At 51.2% G+C, this 6,009-nt stretch overlaps 1 protein-coding gene across 1 annotated transcript in view; it reads right to left on the reverse strand.

Moving 5' to 3' along the window:
- The window catches only part of MTIF3 (mitochondrial translational initiation factor 3), a 20,168-nt gene extending 14,534 nt beyond the window's left edge, over nt 1-5,634 (reverse strand). The window contains exon 1 of the mRNA XM_017676429.3: nt 5,056-5,634. The gene's annotated coding sequence lies outside the window, so the exon portion shown is untranslated. The remainder of the gene's footprint in view (nt 1-5,055) is intronic.
- Nucleotides 5,635-6,009: the final 375 nt, after the last annotated feature.

Consider the following 6,009-nt stretch of genomic DNA (forward strand, 5'->3'; position numbering starts at 1 on the left):
GAATGCCCTTAAGAAAGAGAGACAGTTATGCAGAAGACAGGTCACTCCTGGAAGATATGTTATCGAGCTAGGAGACATCGGGAGAATCTGCATTCCACAGGAGGCTGCGGGAGGGGGAGGAAAAGCAGCGCCTTCAGCCCTGGGGATGGTAGAGATGTCGGGAGAGGATGAGAGGGTCCGGCCGAGGGCTGACCTGTTGCCGAGGACACCGCCCGAGGCATCAACCTCTCCCATATTAAAGATCTGCCCATTTGTAATTAAGAAAATAAAAATGCAACAACCTTGGGCCCCTCAGGGGAAGCAGCAGCCCCATCTCCAGGTTGGGGAGCACTCCATGCTCCACCCCATACCTAGAATGAGCTGGTGGACATGAGCATCTGGTTTTGGCCAAAGCCATCAGAACCTCTGCGTACGTGACTTTTGTGTCTCTGGGATATGGGGGTGGAAAACATTATGTCAGGTTCTGAAATGGGTACACTGGCTTCCCTGACGACTCACCCTTCCCTCCGGCAGCGGCTGCAAAGTGCCCGTCACCTCAGGGAATCAGGCGCTTCTGGATTGGCTGACAGCAGCCAGCGGCAGTTTGGCCTAATCAGGGTGATTTACCATACTTATGCAGAGCTCCAGCAGGTGTTACTGGGAGGTGGGCATAAAAAATACCATCTATAATATGGACCCCCAGGGCCCCAATGAGTTGTTCACTGTAGGAATGAGAATTCTGGTGCCCCATACAGCTCTCTCATCTCTCTTTGGGTCCCTAGTGACTAACTATTCTTGCCCCGCAACAGAAGGCAACCCATAAGTGAGGCTACTTGTACTTTAGCAGATCTAGGGGAGGTTGAAACAATAAGAGCACGGAAGGAAGTACTGGCTATGACTGAAAGGAGAGGTGCAAAGGGCCCTGTGAAGACCTTGAGGGCCCAGATGTGAGTTGATTTGATAAAGGTCAGGGTGGTGAAAGAAAAACTTGATGAGAAGCCCAATAGGATCTTGTTAGAACTGTGGCACCAATTAAAGCCAGAGCAGCAGTTCCAGCCGCTGAGGTCCAGGACACGGAAGCTGGAGGCAAAGCCCCATGTCCTGCCTCTGTGCCTGCAAGACCTCCTGGGGGACAGTACTCAGGCTCCACCTGCGCCTCTCCCTCCACAGGAGGATGATGGGGGTTGTGGTTTGACTGAGGTGGGGGTCAAGGCCCCCACCTTGGGGGATGTGGTGGGGACCGGAGGCCACATGTGGAATTAGCAAGCCATTGGTCTCCTGTGAATGTACAATGTGTCCTGGTGCTGGTAGACACAGGAGCTGAGTGTTCTCTGATTTAAGGCAACCCTGATCATTTTCCTGGGACTCCTGCTGTGACAAATGGCAATGGGAGTAAGGCAATTAGAGTGAAGAAAGCCCAAATCCCACTGGGGAGAGGGTGTATACCCCCAAAGAATATACTGTATACATTTCTCCCATCCCTGAATATATGTTGGGGGTAGATACCCTGCAGGGCCTGTGGTTACAGATGACTGCAGGTGAGTTCAGACTGAGGGTACATGTGGTAAAGGCAGTTCTGAGGGGACATACTAAGCAGTATAAATTGCCTGGGAGACACAAGGAAACTGGAGAAATTCTACAGGAGTTGGAGAAGGTGGGCACCATAAAGCCCTCTCATAGTCCTTTTAATTTCCCAATGTCACCAGTGAAAAAGCTGGATGGCTACTGGAGTATGACTGTGGATTATGGGGAATTGAATTAAGTCACAGCCCCTCTGCATGCTGCTGTCCCCTCTATAGCAGACATTCTGAACATCCTCAGCCATGAACTGGGAACATATCATTATGTTGTAGACCTTGGCTAATGCTTTCTTCTCTACTGACATAGCACAGGAAAGTCAGGAACAATTTGCCTTCATGTGGGAAGGCTGGCAGTGGACATTCACTGTCCTTCCACAGGATACCTCCACAGTCCCACCATTTGTCATGGACTTGTAGCCCGGGGCCTGCTACGTGGAAGAAACCACAAATGGTGCAACTGTATCACTACATTGATGATATGATGCTCATGCCTGATTCTCTTGCAGATTTAGAAGGGGCAGTTCCTAGACTGCTGCAACATCTACAGGGGAAAGGATGGGCTGTAAATAGCACCAAGGTTCAGGGACTTGGTTTGTTAGTAAAATTCTTGGGGGTTGTCTGGTCAGGTAAAACTAAAGTTATCCCAGAAGCAGTAATAGACAAGGTCCCAACTTTCCCTCTCCCTACCACAGTGGCAGTATTACAAGAGTTTTTGGGTCTTTTGGACTAATGGAGTGTTTATCCTACACTTGGCACAAATTCTGAAGCCCTTATACCAGTTGGTACAAAAGGGCATTAGGTGGGATATCATGAAGCACGTGCAGCTGCTTTTACTGCTGCTAAGCAAGCAGTCAAGGCTGTACAGGCCTTGAGTGTAATGGACTCATCAAGGCCCTGTGCGCTAGATGTTCATGCAACCTTAGATGGTTATGGATGTGGCCTTTGGCAGTGGCTTGAATGGATCTGCCAAACTACTGGATTCTGATCACAACTATGGAAAGGAGCAGAGGTCTGGTACACCCTGATAGAGAAGCAACTGGCTGCTGTGTACCACGCCTTGCTGGCTATGAAGACCATCACTGGAACAGCTCTGGCCAAGATAATAACCACCTATCCCATCGCAGGGTGTATGCGAGCCTGGACCCAAAGGCTATGGAGTGGCATGGCACAGACGCCTACACTGGCCAAATGGGGCACATACTTACAGCAGCACAGTGCCCTGTCTACTAGTCCCTTATGTGGAGAACTCCAACACTGAGGAGTTGACCTTTGAAGAAGTCAGGAGAGCCCGGAATGAGTGTCTTATGTGCTCTAAGATGGACTTACACGGAGTCCCATAGCAACATGGGACAATAGTAAAGGGGCTGATACCCCTTGTCAGGTGGCAGATAGACTATATTGGGCCTCTGCCCACATCAGAAGGGTATTGGCATGCCATGACTTGTGTGGACACAGCTACTGGACTACTGGTTGCTTTTCCTGCACGTTGTGCAGATCAGCAAACCACCAAAAGGGGCCTAGAGCACCTCTTTGCAGCCTATGGCCGGCCGTGGGTAATTGAGAATGATAAAGGCACCCACTTTACTGAACATGCGTTATAAGAATGGGTGCAACAATTAGGGAATAAAGTGCAAATTTCATGTACCATATAACCCTACCAGGACAGGCATGACAGAGAGGTACAATGGTTTGTTGAAATCTGGCTTGAAGTCAGACACCAGTAGTCCATGGGACTGGTCAATTTGTTTACGGACAGTACTATGGTGTTTGAATGAGAAGCTCCGAAAAGGACTCTTGAGCCCTGTGGACATGCTAACACACATTGCCACCTTTCCTATACAACTGTACATGCAAACCAAATAGGAGTTATTGAAGCCAGGATATGGCCAGCAGAGCAACATCCTGCTGCCAACCCCAAATGCATTAAACCCTGGACACTCTGTTGAGTGGACGTGACCCTGGACATTTTGACACATGGACCAGCGATGGCTGGCCCTTCTGGCTCCTTGGGGAAAAGGCCTGGAAGCTGGCCTCCTGTGTGCTTGTGGAGTAACAGTGGAGTGGCTCCCAAAGATCATGGTAGTGTACCCAAAATGTCTGGAAGGTAAGAGTATCTTATAGGGAAGTTCTATCTTTATGGCCAGTACATGTACCTCCTGTAGCCCTAGATATTAACCCATCTGTAACTCCCACAGGGAGGGGGGTGAAGGTCTGGTATAGTAGCCCACGATGAGATCCCATTCCTGCCACTGTCCTATCACAGGACCACTCTCTTGCACGCATCCTACCTGAGGGATAAGATTTGCCTATGCTGTTGTCATTAAAACATGTATGTCACTGCCCTTAAGGTAACTTTTTCTACCATCCCTGAGGCCTGGATCCGACCCCTGGTTGCGGCTGTTGCGTGGTGATTGCTCTGAACTCCCTAACCTCTCAGCTACAGGCCATCTGTGGAATGGTTGAGCTATGGACTTAAATCTGCACAGGACTCTAAGCCTAGGTGAATCCTCCAGCTTGAGGTTTATCATGATTTTATTGCTGTTATTGTATGTTATTAATCTGGTTACAGTGCTCCAGTTTTCTTGAACTGGGGCCATTGTGGAAGATGGGGATCAAGTAGATTAGGAGGCGAGATTTCTGGAGGGGTGGGCTGCAGGTAAAACAGCAATATTTCCAGGATCTCTTCCCTGGCCTCCGTTCATCTCCATATAACTAGGTGTTTCCAAGGGGTAGACAGAACTAGTCCATCTCCATACCAACAGGTGATTACATGGGGGAACAAGGGCATAACTGGACTGGAGAGGTTAGGTGGGGTTCCTTTTTGCATCCAGGTCGGGAGAAACGGGGGTCAGCAGACGTGGATGACTGCTTGTAAGCAATAAACAAGTTTCTCCCACTTTATTTTTTCCTTCCACTTATTTTGGTTTCAAAGGTAACTTGCCCCAGGCTGGGAAAGTATTTTCCCCCCCAGTTATACCCACAATCACTTGGGAACCTTCTTCAGGACGGGCTCCTCTAGGAACAATGGTGGTCTTTCTAACTGGGGTGCAGAGCCAGGTACTTAAACGCAAGGAGCGCTTCCCAGTCCAGCTGACCGATCACGTGCGTCAGCCACGGCCACGCCTGCGCCGAGAGGACAAACAGCGCGCCTCCGCCAGCAAAGGGGCGTAGGGACGTGCAGCGCGCGGCCTGCGTGAGCGTACGTGCGCCGGTATGGCGCGGGGTTGACCGCGAGGGGGAGGAAGGACCCATGCGGGGTCTAGGTTCTGCGGCTCCCGGATACCTGGGCAGCGGCTTGGGCCCGAAGACACCTTTACAGTCCGGCCGAAACCCGAACCCCGGAGCACGGCCTGTGGGGCCTCCCTGCGCTCAGCACGACCGGGTGGGTGACAATGACGGCCGAGCGTAACGCCGCGTCCTCCAGGCACGTCCCAGCACCACGTCCTCCCGCCGCAGGTTCCCTCACCCGCTCAGCGTCCCTTGCCTTTAGCCTTACCTGTGCCTGGCCGGCGATCGGTAGGCGGCGGTAAACGGGCTCCGCGCCGAGATCCCCTCGCTCTCCGTAGTGGGCGGGGCGTCCTCCGACGCATTTTAAAGGGAAGGTGAGCAGGGGAGGAGCGCCTGTCTGGCGGGATCAAGTCCTCCGACAAAAATGTGAGGCTGATGAGGGCAGGTTCTTAAGGGTCCCGTAAGTTCATGTTTAATAAAGTATTTCATAAATGCCTTTATTATTAATGTGAGTTAGGGAGCCTTGCTCCGTATTTGCAGGGGAGCAAGGGGAAGTGAGTGAAGGTGGTTCCCGAGCGCGGGGTCCCAGGACGAGCAGACGGGGCCGGGCGTGTGACCTCAGGTAGAGCTGCACCTGGAAGGGCCTCGGGCGCACCGCTGATTTTACGGAGGGGACGACGGGCGGTGGTGGCTAGTGGTTTGCCCGGTCAGTAGAGCTGCCCTGACGCATCGGCGGCCGTCCGAGGCCCTCCAGTGTCTCCTGCTCCTGGGATCGCTCCGAGCCGCGAGGCTGCTGTGCGCCCCTCTGGCTCATGGTCATACTAACCTGCTTCTCGCCTCTTAGTAGGAAGTTGCTCAATGACAGACAATCTGCAATAGTGACTCAGCGAAGCCACCTAATTAGACAATTCGTACAAGAGGAAACTACACTTACTCGATACTTTAGTCCCCCAGAACAGATTGCTTTATTTATTCTCATTAAATACTGCTTGCATTAGGTATTACCTTTTTTATTACAAATGAGGACCCCAGTTCAGGTTTAAATAGCTCTTGAGAGCAGAGAGCAAGTCTCTGGTTCCTCATCAAATCCACAGCGTCTGAACATTTTTGAGGCACCGATATTTTTCTGAAGTAGAGAACTGGTAAACCCAAAAACAACCGTGTGTGTGACCCAAAGTCCAAGGCTAATTAATTGCCTGTTGGCTATTTACAAGTTAAACGA

Source organism: Manis javanica, chromosome 1, assembly GCF_040802235.1.
Source record: "Manis javanica isolate MJ-LG chromosome 1, MJ_LKY, whole genome shotgun sequence".
NCBI classification, from domain to species: domain Eukaryota; kingdom Metazoa; phylum Chordata; class Mammalia; order Pholidota; family Manidae; genus Manis; species Manis javanica.